The sequence below is a fragment of the Pinus tabuliformis genome, chromosome 5_2 (genome assembly GCF_031772625.1).
Source record: "Pinus tabuliformis cultivar Carrire ecotype Pingquan chromosome 5_2, CPIR1, whole genome shotgun sequence".
Classification (NCBI taxonomy): Eukaryota; Viridiplantae; Streptophyta; class Pinopsida; order Pinales; family Pinaceae; genus Pinus; species Pinus tabuliformis.
Window position 1 is genome coordinate 635,640,408 of NC_142306.1, and position 15,700 is coordinate 635,656,107.

Genomic DNA, 15,700 nt, shown 5'->3' on the forward strand with positions numbered 1-15,700 from the left:
AGTTTAATCAAAATTTTGGGAAAGTTTGGTTCCCTTCGATAGTAAAGCCAAGGTGTTTCGTAACTAGACCAAGGTTCAAATCCTCGAGGGACACATTTCATGGTTGCATCTCAGCCGAAGGAATACTTGGTTATTCTATTATAATATTCCTAAAATGGGGAAGAGGATGCTCACCACAGTACTAATGAAGAGATAGATTAAACAGAATACAAACCACATCAAAAACAAAAAATTACATCTCCTCATCCATCCATGAAGAAGTAGTATGGATAGTCTGGAGATTGGCTTTTGATTCATCTATAAAATGGTAATGATGATGCCTTGAATCATAAAAAAAAACTTATAAATTCGACTAAACATTACCAAAATCCATGCTATAATCATACATCTGAATGAAAAAATAATTTTATATACATATCCAATCTCCAACCTCTAAATGAAGTTGCAGAAAGTGAATTTGGGAATTGAGTCTTTGTTCAAATAATATTCAGATCTATTCCCATATATTTTCACTGAAATGAAGGGAATACAAGGAGAGTTGGGAGAGATGAATATATAGCTTCATCTAGATGCCAGGCAAGTTAAGCATCCACCATATCAACTCAATCCCCAATTCAAGGAAAAGGTAATAAAGAAATTGATTTAATGTTAGCTACCGGTTTCATCCCTCTAGTAGAAAAATATGATTGGATCAACTATGCGGGTATATGTATATACTACTTTTGCTGGATCAACAAAAACAACAGGTGCTTTTCAAACCCCCGCTACTGGCTCTGCTAGCCATGTTATAGGTGGTGGTCGTATGCCTTGATACCAATAGATGGAGTCCAACGATGGAATGTAGTTCTTCTCCAAGTTCTTACCCAAGATAAGTATCGCTATGTCCTCATGAAAAAGGGGGAATAGAAAGTAAACAATTTTATCTTCCAAGAAAACAAGACTACATTCATTGAATGAATCCTCGTCAATGAACCCACTAACATAGTGGATGTTTGAATTATGGAAGGAGATAGGAAAAAAATGAACAATGATCTTTTCAAGAGAGAATGCTTAGAGAATACAAACTAGATAATTGGGCTCTTACTGCATTAACAAGTTTGCAATCATTATACAATTAATCATCCATGCACACCATAATGTAAAATTGTAATTAGGAATGTCCATGGTGATCTTAAATAGTTCCCTAGAATGCTTGAAGAATACTGATGCTTCAATTTATGAAACTTCAATAATGCATATAGATTCAAAGAGGAAGCATTCAACTTCTTTCCTAGAATGAAATAAGCAAATATTGCAGTAAAAAAGGGCTAATTGGCCTATTTTGGTGACATGTTGAGACTAAGCAACTGATCCAGGATCAAAATTGTTTTGAATAGAAGTGATTTCTTAAGATTTTCCAAATTGTTGATAAGAAGAAGAGGTCAGGACACAAAGGTCTGCAAAATATTTATTATTCATGAATGCAAATTTGGAGTATCTAGAATTGTTTAAGATAAGGAAAAATAAAGGATTCTTAATAGGCCACATTTGTATGCTTTGTGTCTGTAAACAAATTTTGGCAGCAATCTTATGTACCATGCTCCTATTTGTATTCTTAAAGTAACTTCCCGCCTGATTATTTCTATCCAATGTCCAGATATGCCATTGACTTACTACAATTGTCAATTGTAGCTACACTTGCATTCTCGGGCTTTTCCTATGGATCTGTGTGCTCTGCGCCTATAAAGGGTTACTTCAACTGATTATGGATGCATACCTAATTGGGGACGAACAAATTCAGAACTCTTGTAACTTGGACTCTGCATCAGATGACGAATATCTTGAGAAAAAATTGAAGTAAGGTTCCTCCAAAAATGTTAAAAAACCACTACCAAAGGGAAAGGGAAGCAGTGGAATCTATAACAAGAAGGAATGTTCAAAAAGCACTAAAACCTATCGAGAAGGAATTAAGAGGTGAATGGAATACTCAATAGGATTCTTAGAGTTGCAGCAAGAGAATGGATGTGGTTTCTTTCACATTTTCATGTCGTATGAGGTCTACAGGTGGATCCCAAACATGAATTCATTCAATGGAGAAGAAGAAAGGTCAAGCAGTGGATGATTGGAGAGAAAGGAAAACCACCTGTTGGAGAGATCCTTGCACAGATAGTGAACCTGAGAAAATCATATCATAAGTAACATGCTCATCTTTGTCTTCTTTCAATCTTGCCATGTTAGGAGGAGATGTAGAAATTTTGAATAGTTTAACACATATTCAACAGAGATTATCCTGATCATGTACTATTGCGGAATACATACACAATACATAAGCTCCTCTACGTTGATCATCAATATAGCAGCATCAATAACAATAAAACATCAAGATCATTCACACATTAACCCATTATGTAACCCGGGGAAAGCATCTCGCTAAAAACCCCACACTATCTGTATATTAATGACTGAGACCATGTAACATTACAAAGTACAATGCTTATCACAAGCAACCCAGTACCATCTCCACCTGTTACACACAATACAGCTAAGATCTGATCTCCAAATCTATTCCACAGCTTGCCAGCCTCCACTGCTCAATACTTGCTCAAGAATGAATGAGAATGGTCTACCAAACTCGTATTTCACCTCCAAAGAATCACTCACAATGTGTAAGACGTGAGCAGAAGCTACAAACTGGGAAAATACATGAGAAAACTCATTGGCATACTCAATCCCTTGATTGTGCAAGATCTGATGCACAACTATAGTCACAACTGATAGCAATCTGATTCTCTAACACCTCTCCCTACTGTACTGAACATGCACTGACATGCCACTGAGTTAATTGATGTATTCTATAGTTGTATTATGAGTTAATAATTAGTTTAACAACTCATCATTAGTCTATTTGCAGTTAGACTAACTACAACTAGTTTAACCAAGTCAAACTGAACACAACTCCATCAACTCCATAATCGACTCCACCAAACTCAACTGATTGAGTTCTAACTAAAGTCATGCATGCAACAACTCAACTGACTCATAAGAAAAGCGTACTTCCTTCTGACAGCTGCATGGGCCACATGTGTAGCTCAAACTGAAGTGCTCCAAGAGAATAAGATCAAGTTTATAGTCCAAATATTATTATGAGACAATAATATTTGACTTTTCTATTTTTGACAACCAGTCTAAAAATAGACTTTGATCACCCACACTGTGGTCACCCACACTTTGGTCACCCACATTGTGATCACTCACACTTTGGTCACCCACATTGTGATCACTCACACTGTGATCAAAAATAGAACTTGCGCCATAATTTTCCTGCGGTCCCACTTAGTGAAGGCGACTCTTTTCACTAAGCTCCATGATCTTGTTGCAATCTCAACAGGAGATAGCTTAAATTCTCTTTTGGAGCAAAAGTTGTGGAGTTGACCTGGGTGACATAAATTCTTTCAAGGATTCCATTTCTAGTAAAACTACTGCACCTATACTTCAGGACTTGATTATCACGCTCAATATAGAAAGACGAGTTGAGATGAACCAAAACTGTGACTAAATACTAATTTTCTATTTTTGTTCTAGAAGCTACTAAGACACCAAAGAGTAAAACAATAATTAAAAAATTGTACAAAAACAATAGGTCCTATAAGATTTTGTAGAAGGTTTGATCATGTTGGGAGAGAAGGGTTAACGAGGACCTTAGCTTGTTGACCTTTCATTCAATCTTAGATTAAATGTCTTTTCCTCTTTTACTTTTTCTTAAAATCCCCTGTTATACTGACATATCATAAAATCTTTTTTCAAATTAAGTAATCCAATAAAGAAGGGATGACTGATTCTCGTGTGGCACCCTCATGCTTTTGATCTTTACACGAACTTGCAATGAATCCCATTCATATATTTAATGAGAATTTAAAATTCAACCCCTTAAAGTGAGAAATAAAAATGAAGTATAAGAATTTCAATATTCTTGAGATGGATTAACAAGGAAAACAACTAAAACTATATATTATTACTGAAAGCAATATTAAATAAATATGTTAACAATGTTTTGATATAAAGTATACAACCCATCAATGCTTATTGTTGTTGTTGTATACACTACTCAATACACTTTAAGGAAGGATCATTGTTGGAGTACATCTCTTACCATTCACACAGGCTACTCTGAAGTAGACCTCAAGTAAGTATTCTAGTTTTCAAGGAGACATGCTTGTAATTAGTTTATCCTATATATATCCTACTTCTAGGCATCTTAGATTTCTTCATCAAGTACATGCACCCAATGCATAATTATAATACCAAGTACTGTGTATTTATCAACTATGCGTTGGCACTAGTCTATCCGAGTTCTATTTTAATGTAAAAAAGGTTAAAGAGAAAATAGTAGTTCTATACATTATGATGTAATAACATTCTTTTACTTGTTTCAGGGAATGCGCACACTTCATGGTTGAATATCACAAGAATGCAGGAGGAAATAAGCTAAGAGTTGTCCACATGAAGTGTTCAATACCATTTTTTGGTTGTGTTTCTCTTTTAGCCCCTGCCAACTTACCTGGTGATGACAGTTGCAACTCTGACAACTGATGAATAATGCACACCGTGTTTACAATTGTCGCAAATAGAAAGTTTTGGGTTTTGTTCATGGAAATAACCCTTGACAAGGTATACATAAATTTATAGTTGAATTTTATTATACATTGAGAACACCATTAATACCGAAAAATTAATTATTTTTCATTAAGTCAGAACTCTTGTCACTTGGACTCTGCATTAGATGATGAATATCTCAAGAAAAATTTGTGGAAAGGTGCCTCCAAAATTGTTAAAAAACCACTACCAAAGGGAAAGGGAAGCAATGGAATCTATAACAAGTAAGAATGTTCAAGAATCACTGAAACCTATAGAAAAGGAATTAAGAGGTGAATGGAATACTCAATAGGATTCTCAGAGTTGCAGCAAGAGCATGGATGTGGTTTCTTTCACATTTTCATGTTGTATGAGGTATACTGGTGGATCCCAAACATGAATTCATTCAATGGAGAAGAAGCAAGGTTAAGCAGTGGATGATTGGAGAGAAAGGCAGACCACCTGTTGGAGAGATCCTTGCACAAATAGTGAACCTGAGAAAATCATATCAGAAGTAACATGCTCATCTTCGTCTTCTTTCAATCCTACCATGTTAGGAGGAGATAACTTAAATTCTCTTTTGGAGCAAAAGTTGTGGAGTTGACCTGGGCGCCAGAAATTCTTTCAAGGATTCCATTTCTAGTAAAACTACTGCACCTATACTTCAAGACTTGATTATCACACTCAATATAGAAAGACCAGTTGAGATGAACCAAAACTGTGACTAAATACTAATTTTCTATCTCTATTCTAGAAGCTACTAAGACACCAAAGAGTAAAACAATAAAAAATTGTACAGAAACAATAGGTCCTATAAGCTTTGTAGAATGATTGATCATGTTGGGAGAGAAGGGTTAACCGGAACCTTAGTTAGTTTCATTGTTTCACATAACAATTGGGTACTTGTTGTATTAGACGATTTAGTTAAACGTAATTAAGTAGGATAAATCAATCCTCGATGAGACGATCACCGTGGAAAAAATGTAGTTAGAATTGAAGCCAAGATCTGTTGCAATCATTTGCAACAATCCCCACAAGATGAAACATCAGGATTTATGGAAACCATGTCTTAATTTCATTTAACTCTTGATATGATGTGATGGGATAGATGAAGCAGAGCTGAGAAAACATGTAACAGAATGAGAATTCATTTTTGGAGGCCAATATCACCAATGATCCAATACCAACAAACTTTCCCTCTCACGCATTTAGGAAAAACTTTTGATCTGGATTTTGGGAAAGTTTGGTTCCCTTCGATAGTAAAGTCAAGGTGTTTCGTACCCAGACCAAGGTTCAAATCCCCGAGGGACATGTTTCTCGGTCACATCTCAGTCGAAGGAATACTTGGTTACATTCTATTGTAATACTCTTAGAATGGGGAAGAGGATGCTAACCACAATACTAATGAAGAGATAGGTTAAAAAAAATATAAACCACATCAAAACCAAAAATTACCTCTCCTCATCCATCCATCCAGAACCATGGGCCTTGCATACTAAAACTGAATAAAAAATATCCAGAGAAAAGATGCTCATCTACTTTCACATTTCCAACCCTTTTGAGATTAACACCAACATAGCATATTGCTCCCTAGAATTTAACATTACGGGAGCAGATATAAACTAAAACTATGCCAAGATTAATCTACTGCTCACCTCGACAGCTTGTGAGCGATTCACAAACCCATTGAGTCTGAAGGATCTTGTACATTGGAAGCCGAAATAAGTCTTTAAATTGCTTAAGGAAAAAAAATCTGAATGAGATCTCTCTAATTCGAATTCCTCCCACGAAGAACATTAAGTCAACCTTGCAAGAATTCTTTAAACATTGTACAGAGGTTTGGAACAAAAAAAATTAAGAAGAACATGAAGTCAACATATCAAGAATTCTGTAAACATTGTATAGAGGTTTGGAACAAAAAAAAGTACATTAAATGAATACCTTGCACCAAACTTCTTTACAATTAAGATTTCAATGTTCTAAAACCCCTGCAATTGCTTTGAAATTAAAATGGTGAATTAATGACAAGCACCAGGTGCATCTCCATCTCCATCGCCATCTTTGTCTCCTTGTCCCTCACTGTCCCCAATGCTCTTTTCAGAACAAACCTCGACAACTCCATCTCTGTCTCCTTGTCCGTCCCCTTCCCCAATGCTCTTTTTAGAACAAACCTCTGCAACATCTTCATCTGAGACACCATTATCCATTGCATTGCAGTTAATGTTGTTGTTAACACAATTATTATTAACTATAACATCATCTTTCAGTAAAAATCACATACGAGATAATTTCGTCGACACGTTTTGAACCAACCAGTTTGGTTCATCTTCACGACAAGATGAGGAATCCGATCTAGGCATTGAAATAAATAGATGAAGGAAGCAACTAACTAGCCATTAGAAAGTAATAACTAGTTTGACTAAAACACTGAAAAAATAATTAAGATTTGACCAAAAAAAATTAATATTTCTAAATTCAATTATAATTTATTAATATAACAAATAAAATCAATTATGGTTATATTATTATTTCTTTGAATAGTTTGTTTCTAACTTTAACATTGATCTTAACTACATACCTAACCTAATATTAAGATTTTTATTATTATTATAATATAATAATTTAAAATATATATTTTAAATCCAATGTTTCTCGATTGATTTTGAAATATTAGATTCCAATGAATGGATTAAAAATATTAATTAATGGATAAAAGTACGAAAAATTTAAGTGACTGTAGGATGATGAAATAGAGTCCACGTCATCCAGTGAATCAACCTTGATAAGTCAGTCTTTTCTGATTTTTCAAACAGATTTGTTTTTTCGAACCAGGCGTCCACTGCTTTATAACAGTGGTTTTTCCGTGACAAATTTGTTTTTTCGAACCAGGGGTCCACTATTTTATAACAATTGTCTTTTTTTGACATATATTTGTTTTTTCCACTAATTTATATGAACATTTGTTATCATTTCTATATGATTTAACGATTAATTAAAAAACATATGTTAACCTTTCAAAAAGTTTTCAAGTAATGTGTTGTTAACGAGTTGCGTGGTGAAAAGAAAATCCATGTCTTCCCCCTGTCAACACAGAAAATAAAACATGGGAGTGGGAGCTGAGAGTGCATTGGGCACTATGCCAAAAAAACAGCAGTGTCAGCGTCGAGCTTCACTTGCCAAAAATAAGCAGCGGCGTCGGAGTGGAAAGAAAGTGGTGTCAGCGGTCACTTGCCAAAAGACCGCTGCAGTGTCAGCGTCGAGCGCGGATGATGGAACACGTGGGAGTGGGAAAAGCAGCGGTGTGGGAGAGGAGAGGACGTAGTGGGTGTGTAGGTGTCTTGAATTTCGGTGCTTATTGAATGCAAAACCACGGTGGTTTCGAAAGGCCTCGAAACCACCCTATATTGATGTACCTGATAAATGGTTAAATGGTAGTCGCGGGGATTGAGAGATTGAGACCGGATGAAAAGGTTGCTGAATGTCATTTACCATCCGAGAAACCAGTATCTTTTGCACATAGATCGCCAGACTCCGGATGCAGAGAGGGTCGAATTGGCTCTGTATGCGAAGTCTGATAGGGTTTTTAGGGTCATTGACAATGTAAACGCTATGGGGAAGATGGATGATGTTACTTACATGGGTTCCACTGCAATTTACATCTACTTTCTTAGGATCAATACAAATTGGGACTTGGGATGTTACTTACATGGGTTCCACTGCAATTTACATCTACTTGCTTAGGATCAATATAGATTATCCTCAGCGCCCTGGGTTACCCATATTTCCTTCTCTTAACACGTGAATCCATAATTATTTGTTAGCTTTAATGGTTGTCTCTCTCTTTCTCTCAGGAAATGTGAAGGTGTGTTGTGTGGAGCGCCCAATGTGTAGTGTAATGTTTGTGTAGTGTTGTATGTGTAACAGTGAAAGTGTGTTGTGTGAAGCGCTCAATACGTAGTGTTTGTTTTAATGTGAGTTATGTAGTGTTGTTTCAATGTAGTGTTTGTTTTAATGTGAGTTATGTAGTGTTGTCTAAATTGAGTTGTAGTGTTGTCTCAATTGAGTTGTGTTATGTGTGATATGTTAGTATGTAAGTTTGTGCATATTTATGTTTGTGGTTCTGTGATAACCGAGAGAGGGAGAGAGGGAATAAAATACCATGGCAGAGGAGCACATGGAATCACTTTTGATGGGCGGCAAACATGATTCACAGAGATGTCAAACATGATTCATAGAGGATGTCAGGATGTCTTCACGGTGAGTGTCCTGAAAGAAAATATATATTCATCTATATTTATGTATGGAATTGTTCTTTGATTTCTTGTTGCTTTTTTTCTCTAATGAGTTAAAGTGTACTACGCAGAAACTAACAATATCGAGGCACACTGAACTAAAGACTCTGGTTAGGCCCACAACCAATTAACAACTATTCTCGGCAAAGAATTTCCATAAATCAAGCCCTTCAACACTGATTTTGTTGACCAACAAAGTTAAGGTTAGTGCATTTTGCTTGATAACTTGATTTCTTGATTTTCTTGAAAATCCTATAACTTTAAAAAAATACAGAACCCTTTCTCTGCTCTTCTTATGATATTTGATGCATGGAGATTTTAATTTTTTTTTAATTTTAATTTTTGTCAAACCGGCATGATATTTGATGCATGGAGATTTTACTTTTGTTTTAATTTTTTTCAAACCGGTTTTAAGGTTTCGCGATCCTTCCTTTTTGAAAGGGAAAGAAATTTGTTATCCCTTCTTCGAACATTTTCTTTCAAACATCTTCTTTCAAGTTGTCTTTCAATGGAACAAAACCATGGCATGATAATATGAGTTTCACTGTCATTATGTTCAGAATGAGTTTCACTGTCATTGTACCTATCCTCCTCCGTCAAACAATAATTCCATAATTCCATGTTTCCAAAGACAATTTGCTTCAAGTCTGGTAAGTCAAAGAGCTAGTTCATAAGGAACTGAACATGTCTGATCACCAACCATACATAACTCAGCTCCAACTTCTGTAATATCTGAATCATCTGTAGTGTCAGATTCTGCACCCAGAATCCTCTTGATATGTAGGGATTTGATGGTCATCATCTGTGGATGAACTTGACTGGGTTTGAGAGTGGCCGCTATTCCTAGATACCTTCAGACCACTCTTGAAAATGACAATTTGATTTTGAAGTTCTTGATCAACCACTTGGCCTGGAGGTAGAAGAATACCTGTGCCTTCAATTTCAACTTCCTTGTGCCCTTGTTTACGCCACTCACACCACTAGATATAGCTTTACCTTTAGGATTTCCCCCTCCTGAGATGTTGCAGTCCTTTTTTTCAACTCTTTTAATTTTGTAAGAGCCCTTGCCTTCTACTCTTTTGTTCTCTCTTCTTCTTCTTCTTCTTTGTGTAGCTGCTTTGTACATTGTGCCACAATTTCCTTTATCCTTGCACGTTGGGCCTCATAATCATACGAGCCATGAGATTGCTGAGTGTGAGACTCCCCTGCTAATTTATTATCCACACTCTTTGAACCATGTGTACCATTACTTGGCATAGACTCCCCTTCTACTCACTTACGCCGTGTGCTATAGGCATTGAGGTCAATGTAGCAATGATATGTGGCAGTGAAGAAATTTGTGCTCAAGATAAAGAAGTAGTTCTGCACTTTATTACATATTGCCCTCATACGATCATTATCAAGGACTATCAACTTCGAATTGTACAAATGTCGAATCTGGGTAAACATGTAGCCTGCAGGTGCAACATGCTATCTTATTTGCAACATGTATTATTAGCAACCTATGCATGGTATGTCACCTTACAAGCCCTTGAATAGTAGAGTTTTATTGTAAACATTTGAGACTGTGCATGGTTCTACTCCAATAAGTCTGTGCTTCATTAATGCCTAGAATCATTGCTTGTAATATCCAATTCAGACATCATGCACTGTTCATAAAATGGTAAGTGCGTGCATAATTAGTTGTAAAAATGCAGCCAAACATTACTTCAGCCATGGTTTCCAGCATGCAGCTATATAGCAGAACCTTGTGGAAACAAAATGGATTCTAATAAATATCTAGCTTCACCCAACCAACTTTGTATATATATATATATACACAGCTAGAACAGGTATAAACCAATAGTCACACCTTCCTAGAAATCCTCAGGCATGTTAGATCATGGAACAAATGATGATGGTGGCCTAGCTAGGATCAACTCCACAACATTACTAAGATGTACAATGTTAACGTTTAACTTATCCTGGCTACCAAATTCTACCTAAATTTATTACTAGGTCAACTCATCCCATGCAAATGCCAATATTATCCAATGTTGGGAAAGCCATGTGAAAAACCATTGGTGTATGACTGCTACCCATGGAGTTCATGATTGGGTTCAAAACAGGTATATCATGCCAGCCTCCCTAAAGTGAATATGGTGAAGTGTCAACATACAGAGTTTTACCTCCAAATTTTGAAAGGCAGGGACTGTAACACCTGTTGTGTCAGCCCTATTGTTGAGCACTCATCCCTAATTTCCTGTGGTGAACATGTCTCCAACACCAACATCTGTTGGTTTCCAAGGAGAACACATTCCTTGGTAGGGGCAAGTTCTCATGATCTATCTATTTATTGGGCTGAGGCTCCTCCCAATTTCTCTTCAACATATGACATGAACTGACTCTATGGGTGTTTGGTTTTGTTGCTACCACTAACATCCAGTGGCCAGTGATAGTTCCACCACAGTGCATATTCTAAACTCTACTACAATAACGTTAGTCCAGGAATACAAATACTGAGCTGAAATGAAAAACAATCAGCAGACCTAATGAAAGTACATCAAGCTGCCAACTCTTAAGGTTTGATTTGTTACCAATGTCCTTTGGTCATGGTGTGATGTTGCATAGTTTAGTGAAACAATCCCATCATCTAAAGTCTGGTGAGCAAGAGAATGTAGGTGTAATCTATAACCCAGGGTCACATAAATGGGTTCACATGACCAACAATATGTGGCAATTTCATGCATCGAATCTTATGCTAACAAGACAACACTTGTTTAAGTGCCATGACGTCCAAAATATCATGTGCAGGTCTATGTTAATTTCTCATAGTAACACATGGTAGTCACTCAACAAAATCACATTTCGATGGCATGACACATTGCTTTATTAGCAGTCTAGCAGTCCATATGGACAGTGATACCTAGGGAGCTCATCCAAGCATTACAGTTTTCCTTATTGTATGCATAAGAAACCCAGGATTAACTCTGTTAGGGAGGATATGACTAAGACATACTCCAGTGTGGTTACAACCATTGAATTTTAATTCTGTTACTATGTTGCGTATTACTACTGCCCCCCCTTGCAGATGGTATGAGTGAGTTGTTAAGTGTTCAATCCATAAAGAGGGCATAAATCAAGCAAAACATGTTAAAGCCATTACATCAGGTTTATTTTTTAGGGTACAGACAGAATATTTACCACTATGAGGTTACCATTGGATGTGATCATAGTTTAGGTCAAACAAGGACAATGTCATTGTGTACAACAGTCAATAATATATGGCCTGTGGGTCTAATCTCAGGAAACTGAGGCTGTACATTGAGGTAAGCTATAGCCAAGTAAACAATTCAGGAGGGAAGGACATTGGAGTAAGATTCAAAGTTCTCCACCCAACCATTGGCAAGTTGCCCATGGTGCAGCTGCCACCCCCTAGCTGATAAAACCCCATTCCATTGTCCAGTCTAGGGAATCCATAGGTATAGGCTACCTCCAAACTGCGTGTAAGAGAATTATTGTAGGCTAGCACAGGGATTCCAAAGGCCAAAATTCCCACCCATGTTTAATTTAGGGAATCCAGGGATGTGCCTCCACCCTGTATGTAATTGCTTAACCTTCAGCTCATATGGGACTCTAGAGGCCTAAATTCCCACCCGTGATTAACTCAGGGAATCCAGGGATGTGCCTCCACCCTAAAATGACTTTAGCAGCTCAACCCAAAGCTGCGAGTCTAGAGCCTACTAGTTTTGGTGAACTAACTCAGCAGCTCCACCCAAGCTGGGTATCCAGAGTTTACTGGTTTTGGGAAACCAATGAGAAGCCTAGTATCAGGCATCCAGTGGTCACAGTTCCATCCTTAGTCCATTTCCATTACTCCTCTGTTTCTAGTTTCATACTCAGAATCTAAAGATATATTGTCTATAGAGTGAATAAGGAAGACTATCTGCAGTAACCACCAGAGAGTCTTATTTCAGTTAGCGCTCCTTGTTACATGCAACAAAGATGAAAAATGTAGCCACAGACTCAGGTAGCCATTACGCACTATTGCTATAGGGCAGGGCACCTAAAATATTTTAATTCGGCAAGGGTGGCTACGGAGGGTTGTTTGTCAATCAAATCATGGCAATAAGTGTATTACTTAATCAACTTGTGTGTGGGAGTTGTTAATGTTGGCACATCAGGTGAAAAAAAGAGGATGCAGTGCTGCCTAGTGAGCATGTTCTCCAGCCTAAGTTTATTAAGGATATGCATCCACAATCCTATTTGATCCGATTGGAATGATTTCCATCTATCAGTGTAACCCTAGCATTCAGGCACTAGCTAAGCACAAAAAAACAATAACATCCAGTCTCTAAGATCTTAATTGGTTCAACATAACTCACCTATATTGCTACAGGTCCCCTTGCCGCTCTCGTGCAATTGATGACTCACATTTGAGCTTGTGCCTCCTTTCCATTGTTGTAATCTCCCTGATTATCCTTTAGTGATGTTGATTTAATGATGAATCCTTCCTCTCTTTACTTCTTCACTCCCATTGTGCTTCCTCTCGTTTTTTCCTTGCCCCCTCCTGGTCCAATTCCTCCCCTTTTCTATTGTTCTCCCTCCCAACTTCTGGTTAGTTAGGGCCTGCTAATCGGGCTCTCCTTTTCCTGCCATTTGGCCTCCCCTGTTCTCCAACTTCCATTTTCCTTCTTCTTAGGCTCCTAGAATCGACCAGGTTTGCAAAAGGAAAAATCTCCTCTGTGATGTGTGAATATCATGCAAAATATCTCCTACCTTCCCCCGTCTCAGGTCTCTACTAGACCATTTCACCTCTTAGAATTCGATTCCCCCAATTCACTGCCCAAGATAGGTTGAAGCCCTAGTTGCAGGGCCGAAAAGCTACAGGATTCTAGGAGTAGGGCCGAAAGGCCTCAAGGTCTCTGGAAGGCTAGGCCGAGGCTTGTTTAAAGAGGCCACGGGGTTGTAGACAATAGAACTGGGGAGCTGAAGGGCTTAGGTGGTTTGCAAGAGTAGATCGAGTTGCCTCAAACCTGTGTAGAGGCTAGCAAGGCATAATGATATTGTTGTTCTAAGAAGGAAGAAGTTGTTGAGTACGTTTCTTGAAGTCTGTTCATCAAGGAGGATTGGACAACAAAGTTTGAGGGCCTATATACAATGATCTTGAAGGATAAAATCTACTGTGAGTCGCTGAACCATTTGGAGCTAGTTATGCAGTGACTTTGAAGGATAAAAGTCATTGTAAGTACCTGCTTGAACAAAGGAGTTAGCGCTATTTCTTTGTTGTTATTGGAGGCAAAAGACAATGAGGTACACCAAGGACAATAGGGCAGAAAGGGTTGGAAGCAAAGTTGGGATACAACAAGTCATGTATTTTGTTCTTATTATGTTGGGAAGATTGTAGATTTGATGGAACAAATTGCAAGCCTTAACTGTATACTATGTATACTAGTTGTACTAGTGATCTGAAGGGCCATGATCCTTGGTACAAGAGCCCCATGATTGTTTATTAATGGACTAATAAATATTGAGCTTTGGGCTCAATATCTCTATGTACTTTATTGATTTCACTGTCGTAGGTTTTTGTTGTGCAGATTATTGTGTGTTGGGGTTCCTAGTGTGTTTTATTGGTTTCACTAATGTAGATTTATGCTATTGAAAGTACTATGTTGGGGTTCCTAGTGTGTTTGTATGCTTGGTTAGCCATAGACCAAATCTAGGACCCAAGGAAAATTCAATACAGAATAATAGATTCCTCCAACCAGTAATCCATAGTATAATTCTAATTTCAAAATCAATATTCAACACTTCACTTACCTATCCAATCCCACTGTGACTACACCGATTATAATATTATAGCTCACTGCCTAATGTTAATGGCAATAAACACACTAGTTACTCATTGTTTCATGCACTTGTGATAGTATGTGATGTTCTAGTGAGATTTGATTACTGACACAAATCTGAATCCCTTGTTCTTCCTGTATTTCACGTTCTTTGTTCCAAGTCTACAACCTAGGTGCGATGGAGACCCTGCCTATGATTCACAGTCCTTTGGGACCTCTGGGTAGTATATATAAATTCTGCTTTATTCAATTACCCTAGGTCAAGACGTAACTGCTTCAGATCGTTCTTGGTGCCACAAAGAAGTTGACCAAGTGTGACCTTAGTTGATTTTGGAAATCCTATAGATTTAGACAACTCGCTGTCTCAGATGATTTTCTTCCTGAGATGGTCACAAGCCTAATTCTGGGCTTTAGCTTGTTTGAAAACATAACTGACCTAGTTTGTATTTTTTGATAGATCCACACTTCAGCGTAAAAACCAGTTGCCGTCATTGCTAGAGAAAGGGTGTTGCTGCCCTAAAAGAAGCACATAATGACTTTCGATACCCTTTTTGACCTTAACCAACTATGGGTCACAGTTAGGGCTGAGTGTGCTTAGATCATAATATCTGAGGCTTCGACCTTGCTATCCAGCTATATCTAAGTGGTTCTAAGAGAATATGTTGTGCCGGAACAAAGAAAAGAAGTGACTAGCTAGGGTGGGATCACCTCCACCGAAACTAGATAGGGAATTAGCTACGGTGGGATCACCTCCATCGAAACTAAACAAGAAGAAGGGGTCATAAAATCCTCAAGTTTTAGGCTCAAAGAAAATAGAGACAATTCAATCCAATTCAATGATGATAGAATGGTTCCATCTCCCCTTTATTTATAGATTCTTCATGGGGGGTTTCTCTTCCTTAATCTAATGTGAGGGGTTCATGTGCAACCCCAAGTTTGGGTTTTTTGCTCTAGCTACCCCAAAATTTA